At 40.5% G+C, this 7,068-nt stretch overlaps 1 non-coding gene across 1 annotated transcript; it reads left to right on the top strand.

Moving 5' to 3' along the window:
- Positions 1-879: 879 nt before the first annotated feature.
- On the top strand, positions 880-1,074 carry LOC122471103. Its single transcript, XR_006294114.1, has one exon. It is a non-coding gene; the product is annotated as a U2 spliceosomal RNA (small nuclear RNA).
- The last annotated feature ends 5,994 nt before the right edge of the window (positions 1,075-7,068 follow it).

Raw genomic sequence — 7,068 nt, 5'->3', positions numbered from 1 at the left:
ATTGTGGAGCTTTCTTCACGATCTTCATTTTTCCAAGTATCCTAGACCAGGTATTTTGGCTGCCAGACCTGGTATTTTGGCTGGACTTCAGGGCCCCAGAAAACAAGGGCCGAGTTCATTTAACCGAATTTATATTTCTGCATGCACCGGAAAAAAAAATTGTGTGTGGAGGTAACTATGTTAATTCATGTTTTGGGCCAATTCTACATGTCTCATTCCTCAATTACATTACAGTTTTTCTCTTTCTTTCTCTTTGACCTGTGCTTTCGAAAAGATTCTATTTAGCCTCTGCATTTGGGAGCAGCTGGAAACAGAATGGAATTCAATTCACTATATGGAATGCTTTGAATTGTCTATCTTTGGCTGGGTTTTTAAAATGTAATAGAGGGTGTCATGGAGGGAACTTATTTTGGAAATCCAGAACTCATTTGCATCCATATTGTATTTTGTGTCAAGGATTTAGGAAGGTCAAACACTCTCATTGAGTTCATATAATAGATAGAGGTCACTCTTCTCTGCAGACAAAAATCCTTGATGATATTTATTCATGAACCGGGACAATCTCAACAGTAAAATAATTCATTGCCCAAAATATCTTTGCTGAAAAATTCAAATAGCCAGATGGTGGTTGTGTAGCCTTATATCCTTTGAAAATACGCTGTAGTCAACAGATTATAAGTCAGTGAGGAAAAGAGGGGTTGATATTCAGTGTAAATGAAATGTGATCATAACCATGTATCTCCTATATGCAGAATTACAAGAGGATAAGATGACAGAAAAAAAATTCTATTTTCCTTAGTACAGGTCATATTTTGTGCTAAAAACAGATATTCTTGACTTTGACTCTTCATAATTTCACAGGATAAGAAAGTCCAGGACATCGCTTCTTGGCCTTTTGGCTAAGATCAAGTGTAGAAAGTTCAGGACATCTGCTCTCACTCAAAAAGTAACCATTGGAACATACATAAAGACCTGATGAAGGGCCTTCTGCATCAAAGAATTCAATCATTTAATTCATCATTATTATGTAATATTAGGGCAAATCTCTCAAGCCTTTTGCCTTATTTTGCTAATCAGGATTAAATGTTACTCACCAATTGAAGAATTACAAACAACTGTTACCCACTTCTGATATACGTACTTGGCTTCTCTTGTTGCCATTTCAGCTGTGGATATGGTCCAGAGTTGGGGCTTAGAAATATTTAGGCCTTACAACTGGGACAACGTAATTATAACAACTGGGACACGTAATTGTAGTTATCTGACAAATACAATTGTCTATAATGGGCTGTGTTTGTTCTTTTGCAGACAACACTGTGTTATGCATTTTGAAGGCAGCGTCACTGATTCGGTGACACGTGGCCGAGCTTCTGAGGTTCTGGTCACCTCCTTCATGCGAATGGTTACGGAAGACTGTCACACTATCGAGAAGATGGTTTTTTAAACCACTAAGAAGTGAAATCTGTCATAATGGTCAAAATAAGGATTATTGGAGATAAAATTATCATTGATGAAGCCACTTTGGTGACAGAATTTTCATTTTCCCTATGCCTTCTGCCTTTCCTTCATCTACTAGCCTTCAAATTTGCCATAAATTTTGCCATGGAAACATGTTACTTTCTATTGTTACCCTGACATATCAAATGTGGCATTCCCAACCCAGTACCTGGACAGAAAACAGTATGTGAAGTCCGCATTTTGGACTTCATAAAAATATGAAGCTCAGAGTCCATTTGATTAGTAAAAAAGAAAGTCAATTTAAATGATACAACTAAAAACTCACTAAAACCAATAAATGAAAATGTGAGATGTTGTACCTAAATTGCACTCACATCATCATAATTGTACAATTACACAAAAAGAAAAAAATCCGTGAATAAATTGTAAAATTATGAGGAATTTTTGTTACTTAATTGTCATATGCAAAGCTTTGCTTTTCAATGGGTCCTTAGAGACACATTTTTATCCCTGCCTAGAACTACGGGCTGTATCCAAACACATAACAGGGAATTATTTAGCTAACTGAATGGAAACCATAAAAGCAAAAGAAATCCAGCAACCCAAAAGGAGGTAGTTTTAAATGTGGGCACAATGGGGTGTTGTGTCTGTATTTAGGATTACGTGATTCAAAGTACACGCGCTAAAAGTTTCTCCACCAATTTAGCACACATTTGGGGAAAAGAATTATCTCCAGACCTTGTCCGTAGAAACAGCATGGATATTCTTTCAACAAATTTCAGTAGGAGATAAGTGAATACTTATTATGTATGACATATTGTACAAGATACAAAGTTAAATACAACGTGGTGGGTCGAAGTCTATGTATAAAGAAAGAGTTACACTGACACGTACTTTAAAAACTGTAATGTTCTGAACCCAGGAAGAATGTACTTGCAGTTGCTATGAAAGTTTGAAGCAGAATGCCCATTATAAGAACTTCAAATAAGGTATTAGAATTATTCACGAATCTGCTCTGGCCTCACTCTCTCTAGGTCACTGCATCTACTTCCGTAGCTTTATTTATATTCATTTGTAAAGCTGTATCTCCTACTTTTTTTTAAATTTTTTCAATGTTTATTTATTTTTGAGAGACAGAGAGAGACAGAGTATGAGTAGAGAAGGGGCAGAGAGAGAGAGGGAGACACAGAATTCAAAGCGGGCTCCAGGCTCCGAGCGGTCAGCACAGAGCCCGACGCAGGCCTCGAACCCACGAACCGCGAGATCATGACCTGGGCCAAAGTCAGATGCCCAACCTACCACCCAGGCGCCCCTGTATCTCCTTCTTACATCTCCCCCGTCAGCCTGACAGTCTTCATCCATCTGCCTACACAACTCTCCCAGGTGGATATCCCAAGTACCTCAAGGTTTCCCTCTTCCCCAACTCCTTTTCAAAGCTTACCCGTCACCCAGAATGCCTCATTCGAACATATTAATGCTTTCTCGTGGTCTTCAGATAAATGCGGCACCTCTAACTCAGTTTTCAAGTGTCATGTACGTTGGCGACATCTGTCTCTCCTTGTCGAGAACCCTTGTCTGTTCTACTGAAGAGGAAGCACGGTTCCCTTTTGATCCGACGGGAGGCGCTGCCTCTATCTTCTGGAGCCCAGAGCTCTCCAGCGTCCTGGAGAAGGTCGTCTGGAAAAATGGTGTCCTTGGAGCACAGACCGGCAGAAGCACGCGACTGTGCGGAAGAGGTGAATCTCAGCCTCCTCGCGTCCAGAAGCCCCCCCTTACGCACCCGCTCGCAGATGCAAAATATTTCTGTGCTTTCTGATTTTCACCAAGCTTCTTTCAGGCTCTAAGATCCCAATTCCACTTCTCCTTTTGCCTGGTTGACCTCTATGCCTTCTAGAATCTCAGCTCAAACGTCACCTACTGAGGGAGGGTCTGCTGGCTCCGCCTCCGTGCCCCGGCTTCCCCTTTCCTTGTGCTCGGAATCCTGGTACTAACTGCTGCATCCATATTTACACGCCTGCTTTGGAAGTTCCACGGGGCAGGGGCAGGGGCTCTTTTATTTTCTAATTGCAGCAAAATTGCCGAAACATAATACTTAATATTTACTTTAAAATTTTTTTAATGTTTATTTTTGAGAGAGAGAGAGAGCAAGCAAGACAGGGGCAGAGAGAGAGGGGCAGAATCCCAAGCAGGCTCCAGGCTCTGAGCCATCAACACAGAGCCCCATGCGGGGCTTGAACCCGTGAACCCTGAGATCATGAGCGGAGCCTAAGTCTGATGCTTAACCGACTGAGCCACCCAGGAGCCCCTTAATTTTTTTATTATGTAAATGAATGAGGCCCACATCTAGATTCATTACAACGGGAAGCAAACAGCAAGCAGATGAAAATCTGTGTGTGCGGCGGACGGTGAGAGAATCCCAGACAGAGGCGTCTGTATCAGGCAAGTAATGACTGTACTTTCCTGCTGGCTCTATCTAAAGGAAACTCTTCTTTTTGTCTGTACCTTTCTTAGTTTTTTATAGCTTGTATCACATTTTAACCATGCTTGCTTACCAGCTTATCATGGGTCTTTCTCACCAGATTCTCCTGTTCTGTCTTTTATTGTGGTGGGGAGGGTATTGGTGGAGAGGGAGGGGGTCTCAGCTAAGAACCTAGAAGGGTAAAGATAGAATTATTTTTTTCCTCCCCTACATGGATATAAGCTTGGGTGCATATTTCTTTGTTTTTGTTCAAAATATAAAGCCTAAGTGCCATTTTTACCGCTGCATGTGGTTGAAATAGTTGAAGGCAAAGCAAAGAGATAAAAGTACGTTTTCTCATTCAACTCAGTCTCTATACAGATCAACAGTTTTAGGCAAAGGTATTTAACTGAGCCATTTATTCAACAAACTACTATATCTATATATATGGACTTTGTATATATAATATATAAATAAATATACATATATATACTTATATATTTAATTAAAGTATATATAATATAATATAATATAATTAAAGTATATATATACTTGAGCATGTGAATGCTAAATATATAGACATATGTTTATTTCTTTATTTTGAGAGTGAGAGAGAGCAGGGGAGGGGCAGAGAGGGAGAGGGAGAGAGAGAAAATCCCAAGCAGGCTCCACGCTGTCTGTGCAGAGCCCGAAGAAGCTCGATCCCACCAACCCTGAGATCACACCCTGAGCTGAAATCAAGAGCAGGGTGCTCAATCGACTGAGCCACCCAGGCGCCCCGCAACAAGCTACTTTTGCAGGTTTGTTACGAGTCAAGCACATAGAGCTATGAAAGAAGAGAGTCCCAGTGTAGAGGAGAAGATGGAAATCGCTCTAACACAGTTCGACAGACACGGCGATGAGCAGGGGTATTGGTAAGCACACCTGTGAAATGTGTGTGCAGAGGCAGAGGGTTGTCTTGGGAAGGGGCGGTTACAGTTCTAGACAGAAATTCCAACTGGAACTGATGCCTGATCATTAAAACAATCTGAAAGTAAATGTTTCCAAAAAGGGAACAGGCTGTCCCAGGCAGAGCGGAAAAAAGTGCAGTGCAGCAGAGACAGTCGTGTTGTGAGGGCTGCAGACTGAGCAACCTGGTGTCACATGCATAGCGGTCGGGCAGAAGCAACAGTGATACTAGATGTGTGGGCAGAGGGGGCTCATTGTACCCCTCGCATGAAGGTCAGGCCCCCGGTACTTTTGACAGATCTAAAACAAAAAAGTCACGGTCTGTTCCGCTTGTTAGAGAGAAAATTTGAAAACCCGTGTAGGGAAAGGATTGACCATGAGGCAGGAAACATAATTATAGAAAATTGTTGAGTCGTTTCAGCATCAAATCCTGCTTTCCAATTAAATCCTTTCTCCTTTTCATGTCCCTCTGTATCCCTCAGCTCTCAAAGATTCTGAGGAAAGAAATGTCTCTTCCCCAGGAGGAAGGGAGATTTATGTAAAGGACACTGACGACTTGCAGTGTAGGCAATTTAAACCGTATACACCTGGCCAGTTCTGAAACAGTACTATACATTTGATCTTACATTGAAAAAAAAATCAATAGGACATTTGTTTAAACACATTCTGAATCAGAATCAGCCTCCACTGCTCATTGAAACTTTAATTTGCACTCCAATATATACCTTCATCATAGGGCCATCCCAACCAAGGAAAGGATCAGAATTAACAGATTCCTCACATTTAGCTATCTTTTAGGTCGTGGTAAGAAACTACTATGCTACCTGAAGGGTACTTATGTGATCACAGGTGCGGGACTTAATATTAAAACTTATAAAAGAACTCAAACTATTCTCTTAAAACATTCCACGAAATAACAATCATTGCAGAATGAGCACAAACTCCCTTAATTTATTTCTTAATTGCTGTGCTTTGTAAAGAACAATTAGTTTGTCAGAAATCCTTAAGACTTCTGCCTTCTCCAAGGTGGCTAATATAAGTGAAAAATACCAAAATGGTCTCTCTCTTTAGCAACTTGCTCTATGTTTCAAAAGATAGAATTAACGTCCTCAAAATGTTTTTGAAAGAGTATAATATAGAGTATAGTCAAGTCCCCAAATCCTTGTGAATCACGTCTGTGCGCAAAAGTTTTGAGGGAGGAGACATTCTCCTAAACTCAAGGGAGGAATTCCTTGGAAAGGTGGGAAATTTCTGGGCCTTGAAATGGGAGAAATTTCTAGAAGATATTAATAACTGCCATTCACTGAACGGTTAACAAGCGTCAGGTGCTGTTGTAAGTATATTACATCCATTTAATAATTGGTTTCGCACAAATGTCACGTGAAGTAAATGAAAGAAATTCAGAACAGAGAGGCCACATTTCCCACAGGTGGTAAGATGGGCTTGTGTTTACATCCAGGGCTCCTCCCTTGTGCTGCTGGAGTCTCAAATACGAAAACCATGAGCGAAAGGATGTGAATATGCCTGCAGTAGCCCAATGCCAGTAAGCCATTGGGTTATACTTTGACTATTTCTTACAAATGGCGATTACTGGACTGAGTCACCTGCCTTGACTCAATATGTAACTTACAACAGGAGTCCTGTGATGGTAAATTTCAGTCTTGAAATGGAACAATCGTTGGTCCAAAACCAACTGATGGTTTAGAAAGTAAAACGAGGGGCGCCTGGGTGGCTCAGTCATTTAAGCACCCGACTTTGGCGCAAGTCCTGATCTCACAGTTCATGGGTTCGAGCCCTGCATCGGGCTCTGTGCTGATGGCTCAGAGCCTGGAGCCTGTTTCCGATTCTGTGTCTCCCTCTCTCTCTGCCCCTCCCCCGTTCATGCTCTGTCTCTCTCTGTCCCAAAAATAAATAAACGTTGAAAAAAAATTTTTTTTTTAATTAAAAAAAAAAAAAAGTAAAATGAAGCTGGTTGACCAACTAAACTACAAGGCCCAAATCAAATGTAAACGTTTGGAAACTCTGGATTTACAAGAAACAACTTTGCTAAAATTATACATTTTTATTACAATTTACCAAGTAAATTTATAAGGTAATTTACAAAGCAAAATTTACAAAGCAAATTACTCTTAATTGCAAGAGTTACTGTGACAGAAAATATTGCAAGCAGAATTATCTACTTGCACAAAATATTATATATATAT

The sequence above is a fragment of the Prionailurus bengalensis genome, chromosome D3 (assembly GCF_016509475.1).
Source record: "Prionailurus bengalensis isolate Pbe53 chromosome D3, Fcat_Pben_1.1_paternal_pri, whole genome shotgun sequence".
Classification (NCBI taxonomy): Eukaryota; Metazoa; Chordata; class Mammalia; order Carnivora; family Felidae; genus Prionailurus; species Prionailurus bengalensis.
This window is presented reverse-complemented; position numbering and strand designations above follow the sequence as displayed.